Consider the following 20,134-nt stretch of genomic DNA (forward strand, 5'->3'; position numbering starts at 1 on the left):
TTCAGAAGCTTAAAAATCATGTGACTATATAACGTTGATGCCAGGCTATAGTGAGGTGTCCTTTTAGGAAATGGTCCTACTGAAAATGCTATCCAAATGACCACAAGATGGACTCTACGGTACTCTGAGTTACCATAAATGATGAGCAATCAGTCAATCAATCAACAGTAGTTATTGAACATTTAATGTGTACAGAACATTGCACTAGGTGCTTGGGAGAGCATAATAATAATAATAATTATGGTACAATAGCAGATATAATCCCTACCCACAAGGAGCTTAAAGTCAAGAGGAGAAGTTACAGACATTAAGACAGTGATGTTTCTTTGTAAAGCAGAATCTGAAACAAATTCTAAAACCTTATACAATCATTCATCCTAACCCTCCTGGATTACTGCATCAGCATCCTTGCTGACCTCCCATCCTCCTATCTATCTCTACTCTAGTCCGTACTTCACTCTGCTGTCCAGATCGTTTTTCTACAAAAATGATCAGGACATGTCTCCCCACCCCTCAAAAACACTCCAGGGGTTGCCCATCCACTTCCGCATCAAGAAAAACTCCTCAACATTGGCTTTAAAACACTCAATCCCCTTGCCCACTCCTACCTCCCCTTGTTACTTTCCTACTATAACCCAGCTCACACACTTTGCTCCTCTAATGCTAATCTTCTCACTGTGCCTCTTTCTCAACTATCTTGACATGGACCCCTGGCCCACATCCTGCCTCTGTCCTGGAACGCTCTCCCTTCTCAAATCCGACAGACAATTACTCTCCCATCATTTAAAGCCTTACTGAAGGCACATTTCCTGCCAGGGGCCTTCCCCGACTAAGCCCCCCTTTCCTCTTCTCCCACTCCCTTCTGCATCAACCTGACTTGCTCCCTTGATTGTTCCCCTCCTCAGCCCCACAGCACTTAGGTACACATCTGTAATTTCTTTATTTACATTAATGTCTTGTCTCCACCACTCTAGACTGTAAACTCATTGTGGGCAAGGAATCTATCTGTTAGTTGTTGTATTGTACTCTCCCAAGCACTTAATACAGTGCTCTGCACACAGGTAGTGCTCAATAAATATGATTGAGTGAATGAATGAATCAGTGTCTCATGTTAAGGCTAAAGAGATTTCATAGGCTTCACAGGAGAAAGAACACCAACTTCAGTGTGGGGATCTGGGTTTAGTGGTTCCTCTATTTCAACAAAGCTCAAGCCGATTCTTTTTCTTAGGCATAATCTCTCAATTTTGAGTCTACTAGCTTATTCTTTTATAAGAGAATGTCTCTAAATATTAGCTCTATTGCAGTCTAAAATTCCAGCTTATACCTTACTCCTGATTAGCCTTTAACCATAACTATTTTTATTTAGCATCAACGCAGTGTGTTCTTAAATGGGGTCAAAGCATCCCCAGAGATGAAGGCAACTATGGATCAGTAAGTGGGCATCTGAGTTTCTACAAGAGAAAATAAAGTCTGTCTCTTGGGCATGTGACCATGGGCAACTCACTTAACTTCTCTGGGCTTCAGTTCTCTCATCTGTAAAATGGGGATTAAGACTGTGAGCCTTATGTAGGACAAGGACTGTGTCCAGTCCGATTGCATTGCATCTATTCCAGTGCTTAGAACAGTGCTTGGCACATCGTAAACACTTAACAAATACCATAATTATCATTATTATTATTTTTTGGGCATATCAAGAAGTATCAAATTTATTTCACAATCCTAAGTGTTAGTGGGCAGATTTTTAAATCTCTCCAGGTAGAGGAGTAATAAGCATGAGTTCATTTTTCACACAAATTTTAAAAATAAGAACATCTTTTGATTGAAAGAGCAAAGTCTTTCCACAAGTACCTTCATTTTGAAGTAGTTTAGTTCAAAGCAAAAAAAACACAACTAAAAAAACACATTGTACCAATCAGATACCTAATGAGCCTCTAACTCCATTTCTACCTTATCCCAAAGGTATAGGAAATAGTGCTGCTTTTTTAAAATATCAAGAAAACATCATTTGCTCTAAAATGTCCCTAAAAGCAGCTCTAAATTGCCAATAAAGGCTAGGTAATTGTATCAGCATGGATCAGAAAACATTTCTCAGAACTGATAAAATAGTTTGCAGTACTGCAGAACTTAAAAGCTACAGCAAATACAGTATTTTGGAAATACTAACATTGACACTGAGCTTCTAACTGCTTTTTTAACAAGTGGTGCAATTAGGGGGGGGTCCTACAAAATATCACAACTCATTATTTTATTTTGATTAAACACAATTTGTGTGGAGAAAGTTGAATGTGAACTCACTCTGACTAAAACAAACTTTTGAGTTGCTCAGCTAGGGAGCTAAACCATTCTCTAGAATGTTTCAGATTGAAACTTGCTTAATTTCCCTCATTAAGTACACTTTACATTGCCTTTGGATTGAGAATATGAAGTACTTCAGTAGGTTGGTATTCTAATGCTAAAACCAGCTTAGCCCTTCTACCTTGGAAGCAGTATAATCATTTGACGACCAAACATATATACAGTATAAATATTTAAGAAAAAGTAAATTCCATTAAGCTTCTGTTTGATAGATGCAGTGGTAGGTACTTATCTTTGAAATATTAAACTCTAGACATTTATATCCATACAAAAAAGAGTTTCCTGCCATTTGATGAGAATTATGTGCCTGGCACTAATAAAATATTAAACTCCAATTTAAAAGATAAGTATCTTATCCACTTTTTTTATAATGAAACATTTTACATTGCACATGAGTGCTGACATGCAACAGAATTTCCATACGATACTGTATTTACAAACTTTCATAAAAGTTTTCTGTCTTCACTCAGTTGTTTGTTTTATATTTTAGCACTGATTTTTTTCCCATAATGACACGGTGTGTTTCAATAATGCATGATGGAAGGTGTACAAATGGCCTTTTTTAGTAGTAATTCTATTTTTTTTTCTTTTGCTACATGGTACTGCTGCCAGTTAATTAAATGTTGGTGGCTACTAAGATTGCATTATCCTTTTCAGTCCCCATTATATAAATTAATGTCAAACTGATGCAATGTTTCATGTTTAAAATAACAGATACAAGTGTTAAAAATTATAGCCTGCAGTTTTCCTATTTGACAATGCATTATTTTCAGCTGCAAATGTCAGTGTCTAACCCCTGCCAAGAATATTGTGAAGAGGGCAATAAGTAATAAGTGTTAGTTATCAAATTTAGTGTCTTTTGAAATTTGCACAATGCTGCCAAGGAGAGGAAATCGTAAAAAAGTATATCTGAATTTATGGCATCTCTCGTCTAAAAATGCAACGATGTAAACATGTAATGGTCAATAGATATTTTTCCTTTCATGGAATGTTATTTGAACTAAAAACACTGAACATGTGAAGAGGTAAGCTTTCCAGACTGTTTTACGTGTTGACCTTTGAAATAGCTATTTTAAATTTGAGTTCAATATTTTGTGGGTGATATTGTGATTTTTTTCCCCCAGGGGAATTAAAAGCTGGCCTTCCATTGCTAAATCATTCTAAAAACAATGTCAAAGATTGTCCATTTGAAATTTCATTTTAATTGGTATTTAATAAGCACTTAAAACAACCCAGTGTTGTTAATTATTCTATGGAAATCATACATTTGGTTTTTCTTTTCTCAATCAGTCATTCGATGAATGACATTTATTGAGCACTTACTATTCTAAGCTTTCAAGAGAGTGCAAAAGATTAAGTAGATATGCTACCTGCCAACACTTAGAACAGTGCTTGGCACATAGTAAGCACTTAAGTACCATAGTTATATAATCTAGTGGGGGAGACAGAAATTACAGGTAGGGGAGGTTACCAACTATAAGGATGTCTACAAAGAAAGTTGGAGATGAAAGCCTAAATGTTTAGAGGGTACCACTGCAAAGGTGATATAGGAGGGAGGGAAAAATCAGATGGCAAAGTAAGAGATTAGTTAGGGAAGGCTAGGCCACTTTCACTTCTTCCAAAACAATTTCCTTGGAGACATTTCATTCCAAGTTAGCCAAGATGGACACAGTCCATATTTTTCATAATCCCCATAATCTTAATCCCCATTTTACAGATGAAGTAACTGAGACACAGTTAAGTTAATTTACTTGTCCAAGATCAGACAGCAGCTAAATGGCAAAGTCAGGACTAGAACCCACATCCTTCGGACTCCCAGGCTCCTGCTCTATCCACAGGGCAATGCTGCTTGCCTGAGCTTTGGGATCTTAAAAAATTAGATGCTTTATTACAGCTCTTTAAAAAACCATGTTCTCCTACAAAAAGTAGATCTTTGAATTTTTTTAAAGCCAGTCCTTCCTAATGAACACAAAATTTGCATTAATTTGGGTCTAGTACTGACAATCTATTAAGTAGTTTGAAGAAGCCCAGTGGTGAATATAACTGGAAAATAACGGTGGATATAACTAGATATTGAAAATAGCAACCATGTTATTTTAAAACAATTGTGGAACTTCTAGATTCAGTTCTATTGAAGTCAACCAAATGCTCGCATTGCATTTTATTTTATCCTGACTGATGTGCATAAAAGGTAAGATGAAGAACTATCAGTAACAATCGCAAGTGAGTTTTACATTCCTTTTCTGCAAACATATTCCAATTCCTGATTAATGTCTGCCTAACTCTGTGTTTTCCTTCCAGGAGCTATGCATTAATGCATTTCTGTAAATTACTTCAGAAACAATAGGCTGCAATTATCTTCAGATTTGAAAAGCATACGCTAATTATGCCCACGATAAACTGCGCTTAATATCTATAGTATCTGTTATCGGCAAATCAGCACATGGGTTGCGGCTCTAGAAATCCTTTTATCGTCAGATATTTTGTAAAAACTCTCACTCAATAAATGGATGCTCTGAGCGGCTTTGAGAAACTAAGACATTAAATCCTCTGGGGTCTGGTTCTGTCAAGCTGATGCTGTCTTGCCTGAGGAAGGATTCCAGAAGTGACACCCCTGGGCCGATGAACTAGCAAAGTATCCCCTATTATTTGACCTCTCCCTGTTGATCGGATTCATGTAGATGAAATGAGCCAGAGGTGGGGCCAGCTTCCGATGTTAAGTAAGAGAAGCAGCCACCTCACAGAGTCACCATCAGTGGGGAGGAAGGAGGAGGAGGAGCAGGAAGGCCTCATGACTGAGAATTTTCTAGTTAGAACTTTTGAAACATGGCGATTTTGAGATCAGCTGCTTGTAAGATTAAAATTCCTAGTAGATTACATTTATCATTTGTTTTTATTATTATACTTTGATATAGGTTTGGGCTACTCCCACAAAATGTTCCGATGTCATGATATTACATTTCCTGCCTGGTGTCATGTGCCACAGAGACACCACAGACTAATAGGCCTCAGTAGTGCAAATTTGGCAGCTTCATTTTCAATAGAACTTCCAAGGGGACTTGGTAATTGCTATTGTTAGTAACAATTTACCTTCATGCCAATGCATATTATAATAATAATAATAATCATTGGTTAAGCACTTACTATATGCCAAACACTGTTCTAAGCTCTGGGGTAGTTGCAAAATAATCATGTTGGACACAGTCCCCATAGCACATGGGGCTCAGGGTCTAAGTGGGAGGGAGAACAAGTATTTCATCCCCATTTTACAAATGAGGAAACTGAGGCTCAGAGACGTTAAGTGATTTTCCCGAGATCACACAGCAAACAGAGCCAGGATTAGAAGGCAGGTCCTTTGACACCCAGCCTCGTGCTCTTTCCACTAGGAATATTGTTGAAGTTCTTGTGATGATCAGTCAGTGGTATTTATTGAGTGTTAACTGTGTGCAAAGCACTGTACCCAACACTGTACTGGACCTTTTGCCCGAGATTGCTTTTTCGTGAGTGTCTTCTGGCTCGGGGTGCTGATGATTCTATGTCTGTCCCACTGCCCCACCACCCGGCTTCTAAAGCTCACCCAGAGGGGTTTGCAGTGTTTTATTTATATTTATGGCTGTCTCCCCCTCTAGACTGTAAGCTCATTGTGGGCAGAGAAGTTATCTACCAACTCTGTTGGGTTGTATTCCCCCAAGCACTGAGTACAGTGCTCTGCACACCGTAAGCACTCAATAAATAGGATGGATTGATTAAATACAACTGATTGGGAGCAGTTTGCATAAGAGGCATTTGGTTGGCTGCCAAATTTGTCTGGGCAGCCTATCTATTCAACCAATCCCAAGTGAAGGGGTTGAACTACTGATCAACAAGGCCAACCTCTCCCTGCCAGAAACTCCAGTGGTTGCCCATCCACCTCTGCCTCAAACAAAAACTACTCACCACTGGCTTTAAAGCACTCCATCACCCTACCTCCCTCCTCCCTCAACTTGCTACTCTTACTACAACCCTGCCTGCACACTTAGCTCCCCTGGTGCTTAACTTCTCACTGTACCTTGACCTCATCTACCTCACTACCTACCCCTAGCCCACAACCTGCCTCTCTCCTGGAATGCCCTCCCTCCTCAAATCCGACAGACAACTTCTCTCCCCACCTTCAAAGCCTTATTGAAGGCATTTCTCCTCCAAGAGGCCTTCCCTAACTAAGCCCCCTTTTCCTCTTCTCCCACTCCCTTCTCTATCCCTCTGATTTGCTCCCTTGATTCACCACCTCCTCCTAGCCCCACAGCACTAATGTACGTGTCTGGAATTCATTTATTTATTTTAATGTCTGTCTCCCCCGCTAGGCTGGAAACTCACTGTGGATAGGGAATGTATCCATTTTATTGTTACATTATACTGCCCAAGACCTTAGTACAGTGCTCTGCAAACAGAAAGCACTCAATAAATTTGAGTGAATTAAAGATTGAATAGGACAAGTCTGAAGTCCATCCACTCTGCACAATCTCACTGGATCAGGTAGTGGCCTCAGCACTCGCTGTTCTGAGGGGTCCCCCATGTTTTGGATTGCTCCTGGCCCCAGAGGATTCATTTTTTAGTCATTTTTTAAAACAAAAAGAATCCAAAGATGAGGCTTCTCTTTTAGTCTCCTCCAGCTGCCCTGGAGGGAGATGGACCTCAGGTGGCATGAACCCTCCTAAGGAGCTGGGACAGGGCTGCTTCAGTTTGTACCGCTTGTTGTGGGCAGGCAACGTGTTCACCAACTCTGTTGTACTGTACTCTCTCAAGGGCTTAGTAGAGTGTAGTGAATGCAGAAAGCACTCAATAAATACCATATTGATTTACTGCTTTGATAAGAGGGAATTGGACTTCACTGCTCTGGAACTCAGGCTGGCAAGTGGGGGAGATGAACAGCCACCCTCCCTACCCCTGCCAGAGTAGAATCTTCATGCATGCATGTCTCCCTCCACCCACAGAGTCTGGCAGTGGTGGTGACAACAGCCATAACTCTCAGCAACTAGCTGGGAGAGTATCAGCTCTGATGGCCCAGACAGAGGTCCCCCCAAGTCCTTTCCAAGGGGTCAGCTCCAGGACTCCCCACCACACACTTCAGTTTGGGAGGAAAATACACACATCTCTCTAAAATCTGCTCTTTCCTCTCCATCCAATTCATTCATTCATTCATTCATATTTATTGAGCACTTCCTGTGTGCAGAGCACTGTACTCAGGACTTGGGAGAGTACAATACAACAATAAACAGAAACGTTCCCTGACCACAATGAGTTTACAGTCTAGAGAGGGAGAGACAGACAATATAAATGAATGAATTACAGATATGCATATATGTGCTGTGGGCCTGGGAGGGAGGAAGAACAAAGGGAGCAAGTCAGGTTAATGCAGAAGGGAGTGTGAGAAGAAGAAAGGAGGGCATAGTCAATGAAAGCCTCTTGGAAGAGATGTGCCTTCATTGAGGTTTTGAAGGTGGGGGATAGTAATTGTCCATCGGATTTGAGGAGGGAGGGTGTTCCAGGCCAGAGGCAGGATGTGAGCAAGTCTAAACTGCTACGATGCCGATAAAAGTCCTTAAACCATCTTGACTGCTGCCCCAGCCTCCTCTCTGGCCTCCCTGCCACTTCTTTCCTCCATATCTCCTCCAAGAGGCCTTACCCAACTAATCCTTTGTTTCCCCTACTCTTCCCTTCTTTACTGCCTACGTATTATCAACCCTTCAAGCACTTGATATTCACCCCACCTCCAGCTCCTCGGCACTTTATATGCCTATACCTGCGGCACAGAGAAGTGAAATGATTTGACCAAGGTCACACGGCAGGTGAGTGGTGGAGCTGAGATTAGAACCCAGGTCCTCTGATTCCTAGGTCTGTGCCCTTTCCGGTAGACCACACTACTTCCCATGTAAAAGGGGGAGAGCTGACTGAGTGCCTTAAAGCTGCTTGTAAGGAGTCTCTGATTTGGAATTAGATGGGCAATCATTGGAGGTTTTTGAGGAGTGGGGAGATGTGGACTGACTATTTTTAAAGAAAACCGATCCAGGCAGCAGAATGAAGTATGTACTGGAGTTGCAAGAGACAAAAGACAGGGAGTTCGGCAAGGAGACTAGTAATCAAGTGATCTAGTAGTCAAGGTGGGAAGTGCCGTTGTTGGGCAGGGATTGCCCCTATCTGTTGCCGAATTGTACATTCCAAGTGCTTAGTACAGTGCTCGGCACATATAAGCCTTCAATAAATACAATTGAATGAATAATAAGTGCTTGGATTGGCTGTTGTAGGTCATTTATAGCAAGACCACTTTTTCTGGTGTGGTAATGCAGCTGCAGTCATTTGTACTGATGATGATGATGATATTTATTAAGCACTTACTTTTTGTTAATCTCCTACTATGTGCCAAACACTATACTAAGCACTGGAGTGATTACAATACATTCAGATGGATTCAATCCCTGTCACATGTGGGGCTCATAGTCTAAGAGGGGAGTGACATGCATATTTCTTCCCTTTTTATAGATGAGGAGTGTAAGGCATAGAGAAGAAAAGTGACTTGTCCAATGTCACACAGCAGACGAGTGGTAGAGACGAGAATAGAAACCAGACCGAGTAACTCTTCCAGTTATCTGCTGCACCACATCATGTCTCCCTGTGCACCGCCAGCCATGTGAACTTATGGAGCATGCGGATGTCGTGGCTGCTGTTGAGCTGCCATTGTGTCTGGACTCTAAGCTCTGAGGAGCCTGGAATTCTGCTTCTCTAGCTACAGTGCCTTACTGATTTTTGTTTCTGTCTCTATGTTGTCTTAGTGTTTTTGTTTCATTTCTCCTTATGTGCCTGTCACCGATCCCCTCTCCCCCCTTTTACTATTCTAGTGTGAGTCCTCCGAAGGACAAGGACCATGTCTAATTCCCAACTGTGTAGTCTTTCCTAGAGCTTAGCACAGTGGTCTGGACATAGTAAGTGCTTAGTAAGTACTATTGTTACTAAAACTCTACTAGATGCTCCAGCTCCCAGGCCCCTGCTCTTTCGACTAGGCCACACTGCTTTCCTAAGAAACATGTAGAGCGTGATTTTGTTTTTTTTACCAACTGAACATATTTTGGTCTTCTGCAGATACAGCCGTTCTCTGATCTCTTTCAGTCAGTTGAGGGCAGGGCATGGAAAAAATATAGGAAAATAATTGATCATAAAAATTGGAGCTAGTGAAATGTAGAAGAAAACAAGGCCAGTGGGATAGAGCGAAGGTGTCTTCAGTGGTTCTCTCTGTTTCTGCCATTATGTCTCTAATCTCTGAACAAATCCTTTCTGCCATTGTTCATGCAGATTTCAGAAATTCCGATCGGAGAAAGTTTGATTCCAATTTAGTAATAAAATTTAAAGATGTTTAAAGCAAAACCAATCTTTCTAAACTGAGAGCGTAAAGCAGGCCACCACTTACAAGAAATATTCAAATTTTAACTCTATCCTTTCCAATGAAAGAGGAGCTCTGTGAAGCCTCATCATGATTTGGTGGGATTCAAAATGGGTTAAGTCCCACTAATAACCGTCATTGGAGGGTTTCTTTTTTCTCAATCTGGAAAACATTCAGAAGGAAAGAAGATGATCTGGTTCTTTAAGATGGCTTCTTTGACAAAATTAATTCTGAAATATTTTCTTTTTGTAAAGAAAAATTTACAGCTCTGTTTGATCCCCTTCTGCATCTAAAACAAATGCTCCACTTAATTTTTCAATTAGATTAACTTCCTCAAGGAGGTAAGATTGTAGTTCCCCAATGAAAAGCCCTAAAATATGAAATATTGGTTTAAATGACAAAGTCGGGTAGCGTCTGTTTGAAACTTAAGGTAAAATGAATTCCTATGGTTCTTAGGTATTTTTACAGTGCAAGATTTCAAGCCAAATTTAAGTGTTTCCACACACTTCCTTCTCGAGAAGACAGATTTACATATGCGTTAGGTTCATTTTATCAGGATATACACACACAGCAGTGACACATCTCATTGACAGTGTGCTGTCTGATGGATAACGGCACAAAACACATATTTGAAAGGAAAATAGGAGGAATAGAATTAAGAGACTGTATGTAAGTGGCATTGTGTTTGAAGAAGATGAACTACAGATGGGCTTCCCCTACTTACTTTATGTCTCTGAATTAGTCAGATATGCTACACGTATAGAAACCACGCACTGTCGGAGAGCCGGTAGTTATTTGGGTTCCCAGTTTATTTGTGTCTTCTTGGAGTTTAGGGATTCTGTCTAACAATTGTGACATTAATTTTAATAATAATTACAATAATAATTATGGTATTTTTCAAGTGCTTACTGTGTGTGAGGTACTGTACTAAGAGCTGGGGTGGAGACAAGGAAATGGGGTTGACACAGTCCCTGTCCCACATGGGGCTCTCAATCTCAAACCCCACTTTGCAGATGATGAAACTGAGGCCCAGAGAAGTGAAGTGACCTGTGCAAAGTCACACAGCAGACAAATGGCAGAGCCAGGATTAGAACCCACGATCTTGTGTCTCTCAGACCCGTGCTCTATCCATTACACCAAGCTGCCTCTCTAAACTGAATGTACCTCCCCGTTGGAAAATTGAACCCCGGTCTCCCACATTAAGGGCAGGGATACTTACCACTGCATAAACGAGGAAAGCACGTAAACTGTGATCCTTAAGTGGGAAAGGGACTGTGTCTGACCTAATTAACTTCTACCTTCCCCAGCACATAGAACAGCATTTGACACATAGGAAACACCTAAGAAACACTATAAATAAAACACCCTATCCAATTATTCTTTGCACATAGTAAGCACTCACTGAATAGCATTACTATTTGATTGCTCTTTAGACAACACTGTAGTAAATAAGCACATAGTGTGGACCCTTCCTCGATCAGGGGTATTCTATCATGTCATTAAGGTCATTTTTCTGTCAGTCCATTATGCAATCTTTGCTGAATTTCTTTCTAAGACTTCTTTTCAGCCATGTCCGCACAGACCAAGGACATGATTGAAACCATTATCCTACCAAGAAAATTCAGCGTGGACTAAGTAGAAAGAGAACAGGCCTGGCAAGTCACTTAACTTCTCTGTTTCTCATTTATCTCATCTTTAAAACTGGGATCAAGACTGTGAGTCCAATGTGGGACAGGGATTGTGAATAACCTGATTATCTTGAAGCTATCCCAATATTTAGTATAGTGCCTGGCTCACAGTAAACACTTAACAAATATCATATATAAAAATATATATAAAACAACCCCTTGAAGAAAAAATTTTTGGAAGTAAACCGTATAGACTGAGCACCACGTCGACTGACTAATCCAGACCATAGCTAAATTTATCACTTCATTTTGCTGTAAGCGGACCTAGCTGTGCTGAAAAAATGGAATAGGAGAAGAGGAATTTCCAAAAAAGCAAATTAGTTTCTTTGGGTCCTTCCTCAATGCTATAGGTTTTGGAGAGAGCCTCTATTGTCTAACAGGATTAGTTTCCAGACGTAAATACATCAGGAAAAGGTTTTATTGCCCAGTAGCAAAACAACAGGGGGTAAAGTATGGCCCACAAACCTGTTGACTATGTTGTAAATTGACCTTTGACCTCTAGAGGATGCCCCCTGTTGAAACCCCTAGTTAAGGTTTTTCCCAGGACCAGCAACATGCTCTGAACGGAATTTAGGCCACGACCAGTTTATCTGGAGAAAGGCACATATGAGCAGCAGATTGACCAGTTTTTATCCTTTTAACCTGTCTTGTCTCTCTTCATACTGTCCCCCTCCAATCGCATGAACAGAACAGGATAATCGTTTTATCCTCTTATCTGACTCCTTTTTCATTCCTTTATAAGCTCTCTTCTATCTCCAACACACTGCCTCTATCCACTGGCCAAGAGGTTTTGACACCATTTGTCTTCCCTTCCACAAGTGCTGCTCACTTGGATCTGTACCCTCTAAACGCTTGATATTTACCCTACCCTCAGTCCAACAGCACTTACGTACATCTTTCTACGCTCTCCCATTTCCCCTATCTGTAATTTATCTTAATACCTGTTTCCCCCTGTAGACTTTATAATAATAATAATTTTGGTATTTATTAAAGTGCTTACTATGTGCGGAATACTGTTCTAAGCACTGGGATAGATACAGGGTAATCAGATTGTCCCACGTGAGGCTCACAGTTAATCCCCATTTTACAGATGAGGTAACTGAGGTCCAGAGAAGTTAAGTGGCTTGCCCACAGTCACAGAGCTGACAAGTGGCAGAGCCGGGATTCGAACCCATGACCTCTGACTCCGAAGCCCCGGCTCTTTCCACTGAGCCACGCTTTATTCTCCTTTCAGGCAGGGATTGCATTTACAAGGACTAGTGTGTTGTTCTCTCCCAAGTGCTCGATACCATGATCTCTGCACATCGTAAGGGCTCAACACATACCAAATTGACTGCTGTATCCTTGTTTTTCCTTCTGCTCTTAATATTTGTAAATCATTTTTGCTTGTCTTCTTCCCCCACCCCCAAACAGCAGGGGTTAGGAGAAAGAACACAGGGCTGGTAGTCAGGATATTCAGGTTTTAGTCCCAGCACCACCACTGGCCTGCTGTATGATCTTCAGCAAATTCCTTAACCACTCTGTCCTTCAGCTTCTCATCTTTAAAATGAGAATAATAAAAATGCCTGTCTTTCCCTACGTCACAGGGCCATTGTGAAGCTATATGACATAACTAATGGGAGGGCATGGTCCCCAAAAAAAGTGATTTTCTATATGATATTATTAATTAGATTGTAAACATGTGTCTTCCGTACTCTGCGAAGTTTTTAGTACACCACTTACCACTCGATACCATTGATCGACTGATAAATTGTATCGTGGGGTGATCGTAAGCGGGGTGGGGAGGGGGCGGTGAGTGGTAAAAAACACTATCGCCTCTATGTACAAATCCCTTTACTCTCACCTTTTCCCAATCTGCAATTTATTTTAATGTCTGTCTCCCCTGGGGATTGTAAACTCCATCTAAGCAGGGATCCTGCCTACCAACTCTATCATATTATGTTTTCCTAAGTACTTAGTACAGTATTCTACACAAAGTAAGTGCTCAATACATACTATTGCTCTATGTCTACCAACTCTGTTACATTCTACTCCACAAGTGCTTAGTAAGGTGCTCTTCACAATAAGTATGTGCTCTATAAGTATGTTTGATTATTGATTACTTCATTAATTCTTTTATTCAATCATTTATTGAGCACTTACTGTGTGCAAAGCACTGTATTAAGCGCTTGGGAGAGTATGATATAACAACAAACAGACACATTCCTGCCCACAATGAGCTTACAGTCTAGATTGATTGACACTGGAACCGCCCCATGCTTTCTGGAAATTGAGTGGAGTTTCAAAGGAGAAATGAAGTGCCGAGAAAGAGTCCTCTTCTCTAGGACTTGGGAAATCCACTTGCACCACTTATGCTGCAGAAAAGATAAGAGAGAGTGGTTTGGCTGACAAACTAAGAGAATCCTCTCTCTGCTTACCAGGATAACAAGAGAAAGTACTTCAGAAACTCTTGTTGAAATGGGAGAGAAAGGAGAAGATGATTTTCCCCACTGATGAGCGGAGGAACAGTGCTTTGCACAAAGTAAGTGCTTAACAAATATTATCATTATTATTATTATTACATGCATGCGATGTTTTGTTCTAGGGCTTTGGGGAGTTTTTTAAGAATTTTTTAAGCTCTTAGTATGTGCCAGGGACTGCATTAAGCTCTAGGGTAGTTACAAGGTAATCAGGCTGGACGCAGTCCATGTCCCACATAGGGATCACAGTCTTATTCCCCATTTTACAGTCGAGGTAACTGAGACACAGAGAAGTGAAGTAACTTTCCCAATGTAACACAGCAAACAAGTGGCAAAACCGGGATTAGAACCCAGTTATTCTGACTCCCAGGCCCATGCTCAATCCACTAGGCCACAGTTTTGGATAAGAGGCATTTGATATGAGTGCTACCCTTCCCGAGACAAAGGGAATGAACTACAACCCAATATGATTCTGTCTCCCATCTGCCAATCACGTGCTGCAATCTGCTTTCTGCCTGAGGCCTGCCACCTGCATACATCCAGGATGGCAATGACGATGACGGCGGTGGTGGGAGGAGGTGAAGGACAGACCGCGAAGTGGCTCTGTCCTGGACCCTTGGAAGCGGAGCAACAGTAGGGATCAGAGAGGCCTCCGCAAGAGCGGCCAGAATCCATCCAGTTGCTGTCGCCTCTGCTTCTGGTGCCAAGTGGTATGGCCTAGTGGAAAGAGCACGGGCCTAACATCAGAAGGATCCAGATTCTAGCCCCAGCTCTGCTGATTGCTTGCCGAGTGACCTTGGGCAAGTCTCCATGCCTCAGTTTCCTCAACTGCATAATGGGGATACCTGTTCTCCCTCCTACTTAGACTGTGAGCCCCATGTGGGACAGGGACTGTGTCTGACCTGATTAACCTGTACTTCCCCCAGTACTAAGCACAGTGTCTGATACATAATAAACACTTAATAATAATAATGTTGGTATTTGTTAAGTGCTTACTATGTGCCGAGCAACGTTCTAAGCGCTGCGGTAGATACAGGGTAATCAGGTTGTCCCACGTGAGGCTCACAGTCTTAATCCCCATTTTCCAGATGAGGTCACTGAGGCCCAGAGAAGTTTAGTGACTTGCCCAAAGTCACCCAGCTGATAAACGGCAGAGCCGGGATTAGAACCCATGACATCTGCCTCCTAAGCTCAGGCTCTTTCCACTGAGCCATGCTGCTTCCCTACAACTTAACAAATAAACTGAAACAAACAGCACCATCCCTAGGGAGACAGCTCTTCACACTCTTAGAGCTGGGAGAGAAGTCATTTTGTGTTTTTCTCAGCCTCCTCTCCTTTCGGGTTGGCTGTGGGAGTCTAGATGGGGGGATTGTAACGTAGGGGAAATCAATGGAGACAGCTCTCTGCAAATAACCAGGAGAGCCCCAGCTGAGGCGACCATGATTGGGTTCCTCCCTGCCCCTGCCGTGGTCATCAGCTATGGGAAAGAGATCTCATATTGGGGCAAATGCTATGCTCCCTGTCCCCACAGTCCACATGTATTTGGGGGTTCAGCTCTGGAGGAAAGGCCCACCTCCCTCTTCTCCGGTTTCGCTCCCTGCTTGGAAGGTCGACAAATTTAGACTACACAGACTGCTGACCAGGTGCCCCTTTATGAGATTATCTGGAAGGATTCTGCCTGATTATGTTTCATAACCCTAAATGCACCAATCCATCAAGAACCCAAAAAGAGAGATCCTCCTGTGGCCACTGTGCTTAGAAATAACACTGGGAGTGGCATTAGAACGAAGGGTGGCTGGCACTTGCCAGAGGTGACCACCAGGTCTGAGAGTGGCCAAAAAATTACACAGCAGACAGTCAGTCAGTCAATCAGTCATTCAGTGGACAAGATTTGCACTCTTACTGGGTTCTAATCCCGGCTCTGCTGTATGTCTCCGGTTTGACCTTGGGCAAGTCACTTATCTTCACTGTGCTTCAGTTACCTCATCTGTGAAGTGGGGATTAAGATTGTGAGCCCTGTGCAGGACAGGGACCATCCAACCTGATTAACTTGTTTCTCCGCCAGCGCTTAGAACATTGCTTGGTACATAGTAAGTACTTAACAAATACATAATTATTATTATTATTATTACTGGATGATGAGAACTGTTACAAATGGTTTAGGGGATTCAGAGTGATTCTTATTTGATCTGGAGACCCATCGGGTAGTTTTTTAGGAATGGCTGGGAAGGAAACTCTCCAGATGTATTAGCACCAGCAGAAAAAGCTGAACAAGGAGAGAGGAGGGGGTTTTGGATAAGGCAAGTGTTTGCTGACTGTCACCATGTCCCATCCTCTTAATGAAAGGGAAGATGGGAGAGAGAGGGAAAAGATTCTTTCATTTTTTATTCATTCAGTTATATTTATTGATGACTTATGGTTTGCCAAGCACTGTACTAAGCAGTTGGTAGAATTCAACGATAAACCGACATATTACCTGCCCACAACAATCTTATAGTCTAGAGGGGGAGACAGATGAGAAGCAGCATGACCCAGTGGAAAGAGCCCGGCCTCAGGAGTCAGAGGTCATGGGTTCGAGTCCAGGCTCTGCCACTTGTCAGCTGTGTGACTGTGGGCAAGTCATTTCACTTCTCTGGGCCTCAGTGACCTCATCTGTAAAATGGGGATTAAGACTGTGAGCCTCATGTGGGACAACCTGATTACCCTGTATCTACCCCAGCACTTAGAACAGTACTCTGCACATAGTAAGTGCTTAACAAATACCAACATTATTATTATTATTATTAATAGAAATAAATTACAAATATGTTCATAAGTGCTATGGGGTGGGAGGGGAGGATGAATAAAGGGAGAAACAGTAACGCAAAAGGGAGTGCGAGAAGGGAGTAATTTTCAGATTCGAGGAGGGAAAGTTTTCCAAGCCAGAGGTCGGAGTTGGGTGAGAGGTCAGTGGAGAGATAGACGAGATCAAGGTACAGTGAGAAGGTTAGCATTAGAGAAGCCAAGTGTGCGGGAAGGAGAGTAGCGAGGTGAGGTAGGAGGGGGCAAGGTGAATGACTGTTTTAAAACCAACGGTGAGGAGTTTCTGTTTGAGGAGAGAAGGAGTGGAAGGAAACAAAGAAAGAGACAGAATGAGAAAGATGGGGGAAGGAAAGAGACAGAAAGAAAATTAGACAGGGAGCAGGAATGGAGAGACATAAATACTAGTGTTGTGCATACAGTAGGTGCTTCATCTTGGCTCCATCTTGGCCCCTTTCTTGCTCAAAGGGCAGGGTGAGTCAGCCACTTCCTGCCCAAAAGGTTATAGAGGGCAAAGCTAATGGTATCGTTCTGACAGGGTGAACACCTCAGCTCATGAGCCTCATTTGGTTCCAAGAAAAGCCCAAGGCTGGCAAGCCTGGCCTAGAAACAGACATTCTAATGAAGGAAAGGACCATGGGAGACGGTATAGAAAAACCCGTGTTGGGGAAAGCAGATATTTGATGGAGAAAGACAGCATTGATTCTCCTCTTCACCTGTAACCACAAATTGGTTTTGCCTCCAAACAAGAAGGGGAGGATAAGGTTAGAGTTTCTCTCTTTTCCTTGGGGCTGTCCCATGCTTTACATTTTTTTTTAAGTGGGTGTGATTTTTACCTTCTTGTGAGATCTTCTGCAAAGTAATTCTACTTTGATTACTTGAAAAACAAAATCTCATCAGCAAGCAGAGATGGTATAGTTTCAGGGAAAGACTTTTAGCAATTACATTTTAAACTCTTCAAGGTCTCCCAGTCACGGCTCGGTATAAAATCATTGCAGCATATGGGAATTGGAAGGAAATTCAAACCAACACAACAGGCCCCATGGCTGTGTGGAGTTTCATTGTTTTCAGCCGTCTTAAGGAGATGAATATTTTCCCCCTGTGTTTCCTGATACTTAAACCAGGGGGAAGGGCTCTTGGCAATTTGGCTAGCAGATGTGATTCACCGGATCTAGCCTCAGTTATCTCTGCTCCTGCCTCTGTGCTCAGGTCTATCCAACCCTGAAGCAGTGTGGCTTAGTGGATAGAGCATGGGCGTGGGAGTCAGAAGGACCCGGGTTCTAATCCCGGTTCTGCCACGTGTCTGCTATGTGACCTTGGGCAAATCACTTCTCCAGGCCTCAGTTACCTCATCTGTAAAATGGGGACGAAGAGTGTGAGCCCTATGTGGGACAGGGACTGTGTCCAACCAAATTAATTTCTATCTACCCCAGCGCTTCAAAAAGTAGTTGGCACATAGTAAGCACTTTAACAAGTTTCATTATTATTATTATTGATACATGGCTCAAATTCACTGAATTCACCACCCCTTTCATTTCTGTGCTGGCAGGAGCTGGCCTCAGAGTTCTTTTGTTCATTCATTAGTCAGTGTCTTACTTCTGCTGCTGTATTTACGCCCATATCTTTAAATTCTACTGCTTCCCTCTACCTGCAGTGTATTTAGTATCTGTCGCCCCTGTTAGCTCATAAGATCCTTGAAAGCAAGGATCGTATTTACTAACTTAATTGTACCCTCCCATGTGCTTAGTACGGTGTTCTGCATAGTGTACATTCTCAACAAATACCATCTGATTGATTTGTGTACTGACTCCCTGAGCCTCGGTCTTCCTATTGGAAGATGGGAGAGACCCACCCAATCCTTGCAGCCAGTTGGAAGTCCATACGATTTTTAGAATGAAAGGTGCTTGGAGAGGCAAAAGGGTAGAACTATGAAATTCCTAATGTAAAATGAGATTTTTTCTCTAAGAAATTACAATACACCAATAATAATTTCTACCCAATGACTCCCTGAGAACAAAGTCGATCATTACTACAATATATTTATTTTTCCTTTCGAGACATCAGAGATGACTCACTTGCTTTAATCTTGCAGCATTCCCTCTGTCTTTGGAAGAGAATTTGTAATTGTTGGAATATTCTTGGCCATCCTTCATTTGGAATTTATGTTGTAATTTCAGCAAAACCCAGACCTTGTACAGCAGTTTTCATCTTTTTCAAGGCTGCTTCTATTTCTTGAAATGCTGGAGGGTTTCCAATTATTCCTTCTGGTCTCTTTGGATGTGGATTGTAACAGATCATCTGAGAGTCGCAGTTCAACATTGTTAAGCTTATCAATATAAATATAATGTTAAACCCTTTTTAGATAATTGGAGCTATGTGTGAAAATGTGACCAATTTGTGCATAAATTGGTCCTACACTTCTTCCTGGCAGAGAGAGAAAGAGAGAGTGAGAGAGAAGGAGAGAGAGAGAACAGCACCATATGTGAAGTTTGGATTGTTTATCTGAGCAATTTTTCTACACCTTTAACTATTGATTAGGTTTCGGGTATTTCATCTTGAGACTTGAGTACTTTTCTGGCATGATGGTCAGTTATGCAAAACTAAAAGAGGTATTGGAATATAATTCTTACCCGGGAGGATGAGAGGGGGAGGGGAAGGGAGGTGTAAAAACAGAACGACCAAGGCATTTTCACCTCAGAGCCAAAATCAGGGCTGGAGAGAAATAAATGGGTCTCTAAAAATAAAAATCTCTATTTGGAGAACTGCCAGAGTCAAGCAACTGAAGGGTGGGGCTTGATTCCCCGGGAAAGAGAAACTGAAAAAAGTCTCAAATTATTCATTTAGATGGAAAGCCTGTTGATTCCAGGAAGGATGGAAGAGCGCAATCAGATTTCCATTTATATCCTGTCAATCAATCAATCAGAGGTGTTTAGTGAGGACTTATTGAGAGCAGAGTACTGTATTAAGCGTTTGGGAGAATACAGTACACAGGTGTATTGGGCGCAGCAACAGCTGGTTGCTGCAGAGGCCTGTTTGGATCCTTGATCTGGCACCTCCATTCCTGGGTCAGTAAAAACCCAAAATATTAGGCAACTTTCTTAGAATGTAAGGTCACTGAGGGCCTGGCATAATGGATGGAGCGTGGGCCTGGGAGTCAGAAGGTCATGGGTTCTAATCCCAGGTCCTCCACTTGTTTGTTCTGTGGCCTTCAGCAAATCACTGCACTTCTCTGGGCCTCAGTTGCCTCATCCATAAAATGGGGATTAAGAGTGTGAGCCTTAATAATAATAATAATAATGATAATAACATTGGTATCTGTTAAGCGCTAACTGTGTGTCAAGCACTGTTCTAAGCACTGAGAGAGATACAAGGTAATTAGATGGTCCCACATGGGACTCATGGTCTTAATCCCCATTTTACAG

Source organism: Ornithorhynchus anatinus, chromosome 11 (assembly GCF_004115215.2).
Source record: "Ornithorhynchus anatinus isolate Pmale09 chromosome 11, mOrnAna1.pri.v4, whole genome shotgun sequence".
Classification (NCBI taxonomy): Eukaryota; Metazoa; Chordata; class Mammalia; order Monotremata; family Ornithorhynchidae; genus Ornithorhynchus; species Ornithorhynchus anatinus.